At 45.7% G+C, this 13717-nt stretch overlaps 1 protein-coding gene across 2 annotated transcripts in view; it reads right to left on the bottom strand.

The window, feature by feature from the left end:
- The window catches only part of ADAMTS17 (ADAM metallopeptidase with thrombospondin type 1 motif 17), a 449726-nt gene that overhangs the window by 36689 nt on the left and 399320 nt on the right, over positions 1-13717 (bottom strand). The window lies entirely within an intron of this gene.

The following is a 13717-nucleotide window of genomic DNA, read 5'->3' as shown; positions in this document are numbered from 1 at the left end:
ATGGGACCCGCCAATCTTTGGGACTACATGTCCCATGATGCTTTCCTCTCCTAGTCTCCTTTGATTGGCCCTCATTTATGGTCAACGGGGGAAGGAATGGAGCAGGCAGGAAGCTGGGCGGGGAACCTAGTGAGAGCCACGTCCCTTCTCTCTGACAGGAGAAAGGGGGGGGGAGCGGGGGAAACCTCTGATAGCCTGAAGCTCGCCTTTCTCCTGCCACAGCGCCGCAGAGTTCTCTGCTGGACTGAGCAGGGAAAAGAGCCCGCAGTCACACTACACTGGTGAAAGGGGGGAGGGGGGCTTGACAGCACCTTGATGTTGTCACCACACTGGCGGGTGGCAGGCTGCCTGCACCCCGATAGCGACGTAACTGTGCTGAATTTAAGATCCAATCCCTGATTCCAGGGGGGGGGGCACTTGACCCCCCTTGCCCCTACCTGTAGATGCCCATGCGCCCATAGATATATAAAGATACTTTTGCTTTGCTAAATAATAGAATTTGAAAGGAAACAAGGGCCGTGACCCTTCACATATTCTTTTGGAGGATACAATGTTACATCTAGAAGAGACTAGTAATAAAAGCACCGGCTCGGCAAAGTAATAATAGCATTAGATGGCACTTGGAGAAAAGGACAACGCTTGGAATCCATGCCAATTCAATCTTCTCCTTCTAATCCCTTCTGTCAGGGCAAGTGCGACGCTTCCATTCACCGCCGCCTGGAACTAAACCCTCAGGGGATTTGAGGTTGTTTAACATCCCCCGGACGTCTGCTTGAGGCTCACACACAAAGCTCGCCATTCACGGGGCGGCCCTGCGAGGGATCTGGCGTATTGGGTTTCAGTTTTTATTTCCACTGCAGTAAGAAAACAGAAAAAGATCCTTTCTACGAAGACAAAAGTAAAAAGGCTGAACTTCACCTACCCCGTGTCTAAACAGCCCAGGCTTCCTTTCACTAAATCGCTCGTTTCTACAAAACCAGCCCGCGGAAACGTTTTTATTTTCTAAATTAACCACTTAACCCCCGGACCATATCGCTGGTCAAAGACCAGAGCACTTTTTGCGATTCGGCACTGCGTCGCTTTAACTGACAATTGCGCGGTCGTGCGACGTGGCTCCCACACAAAATTGCCGTCCTTTTTTCCCCACAAATAGAGCTTTCTTTTGGTGGTATTTGATCAGCTCTGCGTTTTTCAGTTTTTGCGCTATAAACAAAAATAGAGCGACAATTTTGAAAAAAAATTATATTTTTTACTTTTTGCTCTAATAAATATCCCCCAAAAATATATAAAAAAAACGTTTTTTTTCCCCTCAGTTTAGGCCGATACGTATTCTACTACATATTTTCCGTTAATAAAGAAAATCGCAATAAACGTTTATTGATTGGTTTGCGCAAAAGTTATATCGTTTACAAAATAGGGGGTAGTTTTATGGCATTTTTATTAATATTTTGTTTTTACTAGTAATGGCGGCGATCAGCGATTTTTTTTCGGTACTGCGACATTATAGCGGACACTTCGGACAAATTTTTGGGACCATTGTCATTTTTATAGTGATCAGTGCTATAAAAATGCATTGATTACTATAAAAATGCCACTGGCAGGGAAAGGGTTAACACTAGGGGGCGGGGAATTGAAAAATGTTCCCTGAGTGTGTTCTAACTGTAGGGGGGGTGGACTCACTAGGGGAAATGACTGATCGCTGTTCATACATTGTATGGACAGACGGTCAGGCATTTCTCCCCTGACAGGACCGGGAGCCGTGTGTTTACACACACAGCTCCCGGTCCTCGCTCTGTAACGAGCAAACGCGGGTGCCCAGGGGCGATCGCGCCCGCCGGGCACGCACACGGGAGTCAGGGACGAGCGGGGGGCCGCTTAGAGAGCTGACGTAGAGCTACGGGCTACGGGCTACGGTAGAACTGCGGCGGCTGGTTGGCAAGTAGTTATACTATAATCACTCAATGCAAAAACTCCATTCACAAAGGTTGGAGGCTACACCAGACCCAATGTGAGTAAAGCCGGACGGACTTGTGTACACACGATCGGATATTCTGACAACAGTTGCATGATGGAAGGGTTTGGTCGGATAATTATCCGACCGTCTGTACGCTCCATCGAACAATTGTTGTCGGAATTTTCGACAACAAATGTTGGATGGCCGTGCTCTCGTAAGTACAAACACGCATGCTCCGAACCAATGCTAACCAGAAGACAACATTAGCAGAAGTTGCCCAAAGGGTGGTGCTAAACAGCAGAAAAAAACACATGTAGTTTCGTGTATGTTGGCAGAAAAGGTTCTGCCATCTGAATGCAGAACAAGTTCACGGCCAACGCCCTACGCACAAAATTCACGGATTTGTCCATTGGAAGTGCGAACGAGGCTTTAGTCACCATAAAAAGACAGCATGGTAGTCATAGTAGTAAAGGTGCATATATTTCAGAGGGGGCTCTTGATAAGTACACTATATTACCAAAAGTATTGGGACGCCTGCCTTTACATGCACATGAACTTTAATGGCATCCCAACCTTAGTCTGTAGGGTTCAATATTGAGTTGGCTCCGCCCTTTGCAGCTATTAGAGCTTCAACTCTTCTGGGAAGGCCGTCCATAAGGTTTAGGAGTGTGTCTATGAGAATGTTTGACCATTCTTCCTGAAGCTCATTTGTGAGGTCAGGCACTGATGTTGGACGAAAAGGCCTGGCTCACAGTTTCTGCGCCAATTCATCCCAAAGGTGTTCTATTGGGTTGAGATCAGGCCAGTCAAGTTCCTCCGCCCCCAAACTCGCTCATCCATGTCTTTATGGACCTTGCTTTGTGCACTGGTCCAAATAATTTGGTGGAGGGGGGGTTATGGTGTGGGGTTGTTTTTCAGGGGTTGGGCCTGGCCCCCTTAGTTCCAATGAAGGGAACGCCTAAGGCGTCAGCATACCAAGACATTCTGGACAATTTCATACTCCCAACTTTGTGAGAGCAGTTTGGGGACGGGTCCTTTCTGTTCCAACATGACTGCACACCAGTGCACAAAGTCCTGACCCCAATCAGATAGAACACCTTTGGGGTGAATTAGAGCGGAGACTGTGAGCCAGGCCTTCTCGCCCAACATCAGTGCCTGACCTCACAAATGCGCTTTTGGAAGAACGGTCAAACATTCCCATAGACACACTCCTAAACCTTGTAGACGGCCTTCCCAGAAGAGTTGAAGCTGTTTTAACTGCAAAGGGTGGGCCAACTCAATATTGAACCCTATGGACTAAGACGCCATTAAAGTTTATGTGCGTGTAAAGGCAGGCGTCCCAATGCTTTTGACAATATAGTGTACATACACAGGGCTCAAAATTTCAAGTCCTGAGCTACTAGCCAAGCCTTAAGAGTTTACTCACCACCAGTTGCTCCACCCAACTGCTACCCTGCCCCTAAACACACCCTCTTAAATTAGCTTACAAAAATAAATATTAACAACAATTTTATCAGTGCCCATCAATGCAGCTCATCAGTGCCGCCCATCGGTGCAGCCTATCAGTGCCCATCGGTGCAGCCTATCAGTTCTGTCCCATCAGTGTCCATAAATGTAGCCTTATCAATGCAGCCTCACCAGTGCCCATCAATGCAGCCTCACCAGTGCCCATCAATGCAGCCTCACGAGTTCACAGCCATTAGAGAGAGGAGAGCTGACCGGATCACACAGAGTGGGGATCTCCCGCTGTGACACAGCTTGGATTTGAATTTCCCGGCGGCCGCAGTCAATTTCCTGGCATTGGACCAGTATGTTGTCTATCATCGGAGCCTGCCTGGAAGGCACAACTTGGTTTGACTGCGGCCGTCGGGCAATTCAAATCCAAGCTGTGTCACAGCGGGAGATCCCCACTCTGTGTGATCTGGCGGCGCTCGCCCACCTCCAAGGGAGCCCCACAGTCGCCCTCAAGTGTTTTCCACTCACCAAACGCGAGCAGGCGAGTGGAGATTTTGAGGGCTTAATTTTTTTAAAATATATATATATATATATATATATATATATATATATATATATATATATATATATATATATACACAGTCCTGATCAAAAGTTTAAGACCACTTGAAAAATGGCAAAAAATCATATTTTACATTGTTGGATCTTAACAAGGTTCCAAGTAGAGCTTCAACATGCAACAAGAAGAAATGAGAGTGAGACAAAACATTTTTTGAGCATTCAATTAATTGAAAATAACGAATAAACTGAAACAGGCTGTTTTTCAGCTGATCAAAAGTTTAGGACCAAACTAAACCCCCCCAAAACAGAAATCCAACTTCCAAACATGAACTCAGTAATGAGTAGCTCCGCCGTTATTGTTGATCGCTTCAAAAATTCATTTCGGCATGCTTGATGCCTCGCGTTTCCATGAGGTGAGTGGGAACATTTCTCCAAGTGGTGAAGACAGCCGCACGAAGGCCATCTACTGTCTGGAACTGTTGTCCATTTTTGTAAACTTCCCTTGCCATTCATCCCCAAAGGTTCTCAATTGGATTTAGATCAGGGGAACACGCAGGATGGGCCAAAATAGTGATGTTCTTCTCCTGAAGAAGTCCCTTGTCCTGCGGGCATTGTGTACTGTAGCGTTGTCCTGTGTCGTTACCACACAGACGAGGGCCCTCAGTCATGAGGAATGCTCTCTGCAACATCTGGACATAGCCAGCGGCTGTTTGACGCCCCTGCACTTCCTGAAGCTCCATTGTTCCACTGAAGGAAAAAGCACCCCAGACCATTATGGCGCCCCCTCCACTGCGGCGCGTAGAAAACATCTCGAATAAACGAAAACAGGCTGTTTTTCAGCTGATCAAAAGTTTAGGACCACATGCCTTTAAAAGGCCAAATCTGTGCAAAGATGTGGACTCATTGTCATTTTCTGTCAGGTAGTCACACGTTGTGATGGCAAAGACAAAAAAACTCTCCCTTTTTGAACTTGGTCGGGTTGCTGAACTGCATAAGCAGGGTCTCTCATCAAGACACTGGACGATCCTCGACCCAAATCCTCGGCCCTTACTGGTGCTGACTGCAGCCCCATAACCATCAGACGGCATCTGAGACTGAAGGGCTTCAAAAACAAAAAACTTCTTCAAAAACCTTGTCTCTTTGAACGCCACAGAACTGCTTGTTTGGACTTTGCAAGAGAACACCAAACATGGGACATTCAAAGGTGGAAGAAAGTTTTATTCTCTGATGAGAAAAAATGTAACCTTGATGGTCCTGATGGTTTCCAACGTTACTGGCATGACAAGCAGATCCCACCTGAGATGTTTTCTACGCGCCGCAGTGAAGGGGGCGCCATAATGGTCTGGGGTGCTTTTTCCTTCAGTGGAACAATGGAGCTTCAGGAAGTGCAGGGGCGTCAAACGGCCGCTGGCTATGTCCAGATGTTGCAGAGAGCATTCCTCATGACTGAGGGCCCTCGTCTGTGTGGTAACGACACAGGACAACGCTACAGTACACAATGCCCGCAGGACAAGGGACTTCTTCAGGAGAATAACATCACTCTTTTGGCCCATCCTGCGTGTTCCCCTGATCTAAATCCAATTGAGAACCTTTGGGGATGGATGGCAAGGGAAGTTTACAAAAATGGACAACAGTTCCAGACAGTAGATGGCCTTCGTGCGGCTGTCTTCACCACTTGGAGAAATGTTCCCACTCACCTCATGGAAACGCGAGGCATCAAGCATGCCGAAACAAATTTCTGAAGTGATCAACAATAATGGCGGAGCTACTCATTACTGAGTTCATGTTTGGAAGCTGGATTTCTGTTTTGGGGGGGTTTAGTTTTTTTTTTGGAGGTGTGGTCCTAAACTTTTGATCAGATGAAAAACAGCCTGTTTCAGTTTATTCGTTGTTTTCATTAAATTGAATGCTCAAAAAATGTTTTGTCTCACTCTCATTTCTTCTTGTTGCATGTTGAAGCTCTACTTGGAACCTTGTTAAGATCCAACAATCTGACTTTCTTTTATTTTTTGGCACAATAAACCATTTTTCTGATTTAAAAAAAAAAAAAGATCCAACAATGTAAAATATGATTTTTTGCCATTTTTCAAGTGGTCTTAACCACTTCCCGACGGCCGTACGGTGGTTCTACTTCTCTGACTGGCCGTGTTTATACGGCCTGCGCGCGCGTCCGACGGCGGCGCGCGCGTGCCTGCCGCATCGCTGAGATGCCGATGCGAGTGCCTGGTGGCTGTGATGTCCGCCAGGCACTCGGGATCGGCGACTACAGGGACAAGACGTGGAGCTCTGTGTGTAAACACAGAGCTCCACGTCCTGTCAGGGGAGAGAGGAGACAGATGCTGTGTCCCTTGTACATAGGGACACAGATCGGTCACCTCCCCCAGTCACCCCCCCTCCACCTACAGTTAGAACACAATTCAGGGTACACATTTAACCCCTTCCTCACCCCCTAGTGTTAACCCCTTCAATGCCAGTCACATTTATACAGTAATTAGTGCATATTTATAGCACTGATCGCTGTATAAATGTGAATGGCGCCAAAAATGTGTCAAAATTGTCCGATGTCTCCGCCATAATGTCGCAGTCACGAAAAAAATGCTGATCGCCGCCATTAGTAGTAAAAAAAAAAAAATAATAATAATAATTCTGTCCCCTATTTTGTAAGCGCAATAACTTTTGCGCAAACCAGACGCTTCTTGCGATTTTTTTTTTTACCAAAAATATGTAGAAGAATACGTATCGCCTAGACTGAGAAAAAAAATGTTTTTTTAAAAAAAAATGGGCTATTTATTACAGCAACAAGTAAAAAATAGTTTTTTTTTCAAAATTGTCGCTCTATTTTTGTTTATAGCGCAAAAAATTAAAACCGCAGAGGCGATCAAATACCACCAAAAGAAAGCTCTATTTGTGGGGAAAAAAGGACGTTAATTTTGTTTGGGAGCCACGTCGCACGACCGCGCAATTGTCAGTTAAAGTGACACAATGCCACAAGCTGAAATTTCACCTGGTCAGGAAGGGGTATATGTGCCCAGTAAGGAAGTGGTTAAACTTTTGATCAGGACTGTATATACACAAACATACACAGTGGCCCGGATTCACAAAGCACTTGGCCAACGTATCTCCAGATACGCCGCGTAAGTGCAAATATGCGCCGTCGTATCTATGCGCCGTACCCACAAACCAAGATACGCCTAAAAACAGGCTTTATCCCGCCGGCGTAGGGTGGGCGCACATTTACGCTGGTCGCATGGTGGCGCTGACATTGATTAGCCATTCAAATATGCAAATGAGGAAAATATGGCGATTCACGAACCTGCGCCCGCCTGACGCAGGCTACGAGAGGTGTGGCGTAAGTTGTACGTCCGGCGTAAAGTTAAGCCCCATAAAGGAGGTGTAACTCAGCAGCAGACATGTAAAGGTCTGCATCAGGGAACACAAGCCGGCGGTTTTTACGTTGGACGTGTGTCTGGATGGGCGTAGGTTACGTTCATGGCGTAGGCAGTGATCCGGCGTATCTTAGGTAGTTGTTCCGACGTGGTTATGAGCATGCGCACAGGGATGCGTTCACGACACAACGCATGCGCAGTTCGTTCAACGTACTTGTCTGGCTCTCAAACCATCATTTGCATGCGGTCACGCCTCATTTGCATGCTCACGCCCACTTCCACCTACGCCGACTTACGCCTTTGAAACCCAGCGCAGTTTAGGCAGCATTGGCTTCGTGAATTCCATGCTTGCCTCTTTGCGCTTCGTCGGCGTAGCGTACATTGTGATGCGCTACGGCGGCGTAATGTGCGCCCGTTCTCTGTGAATCCGGGCCATAGTGTGTATGTGTAAGAAACTTGCTGATAGGGCATTCTGCAATTTGTAACGTAAAAAGAAAACCCACACTCAACTGGCCATAATGTAAACTCTGATTATTCCAACAGCAGTCGCAGTCAAGTCTACTTTCCAACTTACAATTCCATCCTTAATATAACATGATCGCCGGTGACCGCTTCTTCATGCTTTTTTCCCTGCAGGTATTTTATAAACACGCTCACTTTCATTAGAACTCGTTTTTACGAGCGCTCAATGGAAACCAGAAGGTCTTTAAGGACCGTTTTCATTCCATGACCGACCAACAGAAGTCATTTTTATAGAGATGTCAAAACTCCGACATGTGCAGCGCAGTCAGAGCGTGGGCGGAATTGTGGGAACTGTCGAGTCAGATCCAGAAAAAAGGAAGCCTGAGCGGCTTCTGGAAGCGAGATCTGCGGAGTCAGCGGGTTTAGTACCTGGAGATGGAAACGCCACTGGAAAAGCGAGACTTTATCTGGGAGGCTTAAGACAGAAACCGCTCTGCTGACAGAGATCCCGAGAGCGGCACTAGACGTGTGAATGTGGTCAGCCGGCGTGGGAATGCGGTACGTCGATGTGATACGGAGCTGCCAAGTCTCCCAAGAATCTCAGCACTTTCCTAGAGCTCTGTACACCCGAGCTAAAGAGACCGTAAAAGGTGAGAGGGGCCTGAGAAAGAGCAGGCGCGTTAAACCGGCACTTGCACTGAATAATTTAACACCTGCTAATGAAAACACATCAAAGCTTCAGCTGGCCTAGTAAAAAAGGATTAGAAATCAGTCAAATTATATACGGTCTGCGTACACATCGTAAACATTTCTTTTTAGATATCTTTTAGCTTTACAGCTGCACTTGCATGTCCCAAAAATGTCAAGAGTGCATGAAAAGTCCACTTTAACCATTTAAGGACCGCCCCCTGCACATATACGTCGGCAGAATGGCACAAGCTCGTACCTGTACGTCCTCTTTAAGTGCCCAGCCGTGGGTCGCGGGCCGACCCGCGGACCCGATCGCCGCTGGAGTCCCGCGATCGGTCCCCCGGAGCTGAAGAACGGGGAGAGGTGTGTGTAAACACAGCTTCCCCGTTCTTCACTGTGGCGCCGTCATTGATCGTGTGTTCCCTGATATAGAGAAACACGATCAATGATGTCACCCGTCCAGCCCCACCCCCCTACAGTTAGAAACACATATGAGGTCACACTTAACCCCTTCAGCACCCCCTAGTGGTTAACTCCCAAACTGCAATTGTCATTTTCACAGTAAACAATGCATTTTTTGCTGTGAAAATGACAATTGTCCCAAAAATGTGTCAAAATTGTCCGATGTGTCGCGGTCACGAAAAAAATCGCTGATCGCCGCCATTACTAGTAAAAAAAATAAAAATTTATAAAAATGCAATAAAACTATCCCCTATTTTGTAAACGCTATCAATTTTGCGCAAACCAACCAATAAACGCTTATTGCGATTTTTTTTACCAAAAATATGTAGAAGAATACGTATCGGCCTAAACTGAGGAAAAAAAATGTTTTTATATATTTTTGGGGGATATTTATTATAGCAAAAAGTAAAAAATATTGCATGTTTTTCAAAATTATCGCTCTTTTTTGTTTAAAGCGCAAAAAATAAAAACCGCAGAGGTGATCAAATACCACCAAAAGAAAGCTCTATTTGTGGGGAAACAAGGACGCCAATTTTGTTTGGGAGCCACGTCGCACGACCGCGCAATTGTCAGTTAAAGCGACGCAGTGCCGAATCGCAAAAAGTGGCCGGGTCCTTTACCTGCATTTTGGTCCGGGTCTTAAGTGGTTAAACTCATTTTAAAGACTGCAAAATGGTTTCCTTCTGCATTTAATTGCCTCTTTTCTCCTCATTTCCTCCTCTGACCACTTTTTAGAGTCTTAAGAAATGGACATGGACAAAAGTCTGGTCCCGCATCCAGTTGGCCATCTGGAAGGCAACTTGCTGACTTTGTGGTTTTGGACATATGTGGAGCTCTCAGGGTCAAATCCCTACAATGTGTGACTGGGTTTACCACTGCAAAATGGACATGTGCACCATAAAATTTAAGAGATTAGTGTTGAGTGCTCTCAATCTGGAATACCACATTGACTTAAACCATTAGTGACAACCCTGTGGCGGATCTCGGATACCCCGGCTGGGCACCTTCGCCAGACCTGTGTCTCCTGTTCTCCAAACACACCCGCAGCCTGCAGACTCGCCATAACCAGCCCTTAACCCCCCAATCACGAGGCAACCCACACAGAAGTGCCACATATCAATGCCCATAAGTGCGGCATATCAGTGCCTCCTCATCAGTGCCACCCAATCAGTGCAGCCTATCAGTGCCCATCAGTGAAGGAGAAAAATTACTTCCGCGCCATTGGATTTCATTGACAGCAGCAGGAGTCAATGGCTGCACTGCTGTCATCCATCCAATGAAGAGCTGCCTCAAGCTGGGGGAAATCATCACGGGATCACGCCCACGGAGATTCGGGGCTCAGGTAAGTAAAACGGGGGCTCAGGGGGGCGGGAGACAGCAAGGTGTTTTTTCACCTTAAAGGGGTTGGAAAGGTACAATTTTTTTTCCCCTAAATAGCTTCCTTTACCTTAGTGCAGTCCTCCTTCACTTACCTCATCCTTCCATTTTGCTTTTAAATGTCCTTATTTCTTCTGAGAAATCCTCACTTCCTGTTCTTCTGTCTGTAACTCAACACAGTAATGCGAGGCTTTCTCCCTGGTGTGGAGTGTCGTGCTTGCCCCCTCCCTTGGGCTACAGGAGAGTCAGGACGCCCACTAACACACAGCTCCTTTATCTGCAACGTAGAGAGCATCCTGACTCTCCTGTAGTCCAAGGGAGGGGGTGAGCACAACACTCCACACCAGGGAGAAAGCCTTGCATTACTGACAGAAGTTACAGACAGAAGAACAGGAAGTGAGGATTTCTCAGAAGAAATAAGGACATTTAAAAGCAAAATGGAAAAATGAGGTAAGTGAAGGAGGACTGCACTAAGGTAAGGAAGATATTTAGGGGGAAAAAAATTGTACCTTTACAACCCCTTTAAATACAAAATATTCACCTTTAAACACAGTTAGGGACACTCCCCTTAGCCTTGTCATAGAGGGGGTAGGGGACAAGGAAGAACCAATGGGAACTCAACACTTGTATATCCTCTTGACCACCGCCCCATGTCAAAAAGACGTCCTCTTTTTAAAGTTGAATATCTCGATAACGGCAGCAGCTGCTGCCACAACCGAGATATTCATCTTTTCAGGGGGCGGTGGTGTACACGATAACGGCGGTCTCCGCGGCGGATTCGCCGCGAGATCGCCGTTATCGGTGGCGGGAGAGGCCCTCCGCCGCTTACCGGAGCCGTCGGTAGCGGCGGAGGGGATCGGATGTGTCCGGCAGCTGAGCGGGGACGGGACTGAAGGAAAAATCTCTTTCGCCCGTCCTCATAGCTCTGCTGGGCGGAAGTGACGTCAAAACGTCAGTCCCGCCCAGCCTCTTAAAGAAACATTTTTTTTTTTGTCATTTGAAAAAATGACATTTTTTTTTTTTTTTGCATTTAAGTCTAATTATGAGATCTGAGGTCTTTTTGACCCCAGATCTCATATCTAAGAGGACCTGTCATGCTTTTTTCTATTACAAGGGATGTTTACATTCCTTGTAATAGGAATAAAAGTGATCAATTTTTTTTTTTTTTTTTCAGTGTAAAAAATTATAAAACGAAATAAAAATAAATAAGAAAACCAAAAAAAAATTTTTTAAAGCGCCCCCGTCCCGACGAGCTCGCGCGCAGAAGCAAACGCATACGCGAGTAGCGCCCGCATATGAAAACGGTATTCAAACCACACAAGTGAGGTATCGCCGCGATCGTTAGAGTGAGAGCAATAATTCTAGCCCTAGACCTACTCTGCAACTCAAAAAATGCAACCTGTAGAATTTTTTAAACGTCGCCTATCGAGATTTTTAAGGGTAAAAGTTTGACGCCATGCCACGAGCGGGCGCAATTTTTAAGCGTGACATGTTGGGTATCATTTTACTCGGCGTAACATTATCTTTCACAATATATAAAAAAATTGGGCAAAATGTATTGTTGTCTTATTTTTTAATTCAAAAAAGTGATTTTTATCCAAAAAAAGTGCGCTTGTAAGACCGCTGCGCAAATACGGTGTGACAAAAAGTATTGCAATGACTGCCATTTTATTCCCTAGGATGTCTGCTAAAAAAAAATATATAATGTTTGGGGGTTCTGATTAATTTTCTAGCAAAAAAATTGTGATTTTCACATGAAGGAGAGAAGTGCCAGAATTAACCTGGTGGGCAAGTGGATATTCAAACCACTACAGTTGAAACACATAAAGGGATTATGATAAGCAGGCAGCCCCCTCCTTACACATCCCCTGCTTACACACCTTTGTCTACATGCCATGACCCAACATAATTAAACACAGTAACAAAAGGGGGCGGGGGAGGGATGTAGCATTACATTACATTATCCCAATGAGATTTTGTCTCCAAGTCTCTCAGTCTCTTCTGGGCCAAAATCTGTGTGTAGGAGGCCACGAAAAATACACTTTAACTGCTTGCCGACCAGCCGCCGCAGTTATACGGCGGCAGGTCGGCTCTGCTGGGTGAGAGCACGTAGCTATACGTCACCTCTCCCAGCAGCCGATAGGGGGTGCACGTCGCTCGCCCCTGACACCGACGCGCGTGCCTGGTGGTCGCGATCACCGCCGGACACACGCGATCGCTCGTTACAGAGCGAGAACCGGGAGCTGTGTGTGCAAACACACAGCTCCCGGTCCTGTGAGGGGGGGAAATGACCGATCGTATGTTCATACAATGTATGAACAGCGGTCATTTCCCCAAGTCAGTCCCACCCCCCCTTCAGTTAGAACACACCCAGGGAACAGACTTAACCCCTTCCTCGCCCCCTAGTGTTAACCCCTTCCCTGCCAGTGGCATTTTTATAGTAATCAATGCATTTTTATAGCACTGCTCGATATAAAATTGCCAATGGTCCCAAAAATGTGTCAAAAGTGTCCGCCATAATGTCGCAGTACAGAAAAAAAATCGCTAATCGCCGCCATTACTAGTAAAAAAAAAAAAAAATATTAAGAAAAATGCCATAAAACTACCCCCAATTTTGTAAACGCTATAACTTTTGCGCAAACCAATCAATAAACGCTTATTGCGATTTTTTTTACCAAAAATATGTAGAAGAATACGTATCGGCCTAAACTGAGCAAAAACATTTTTATTTATCTATTTTTGGGGGATATTTATTATAGCAAAAAGTAAAAAATATAAATTTTTTTCAAAATTGTCGCTCTATTTTTGTTTATAGCGCAAAAACTAAAAAACGCAGAGGTGATCAAATACCACCAAAAGAAAGCTCTATTTGTGGGAAAAAAGGACGCCAATTTTGTTTGAGAGCCTCGTCGCACGACCACGCAATTGTCAGTTAAAGCGACGCAGTGCCGAATCGCAAAAAGTACTCTGGTCTTTGACCAGCAATATGGTCCGGGGCTGAAGTGGTTAAACTCTGGTTTAAAAATTGCAAAATGGCTTCCTCCTGCATATTTATTAATGGTCTTATTTCTCCTCATTTCCACCTCTGACCACTTTTCAGAGTCTTAATAAAGGGACCCGGACAGAGGTCTGGTCCTGCATCATACTGGCCATCTGGAATGCAACTTGTTGATCTTGTGGCCTTGGAAAAACAGTATCTCACAAAAGTAAGCACACCCCTAACATTTTTGTAAATTTTTTCTTTCTTTTCATGTGACAACACTGAAGAAATTACACTTTGTATCTACAATGTTGTGTAGTGAGTGTACAGCTTGTATAACAGTGTAAATTTGCTGTCCTCTCAAAATAACTCAACACACAGCCATTAATG

Source organism: Rana temporaria, chromosome 3, assembly GCF_905171775.1.
Source record: "Rana temporaria chromosome 3, aRanTem1.1, whole genome shotgun sequence".
Classification (NCBI taxonomy): domain Eukaryota; kingdom Metazoa; phylum Chordata; class Amphibia; order Anura; family Ranidae; genus Rana; species Rana temporaria.
The sequence above is the reverse complement of the archived record's forward strand: the minus strand, read 5'-3'. Positions and strand labels throughout refer to the sequence as shown.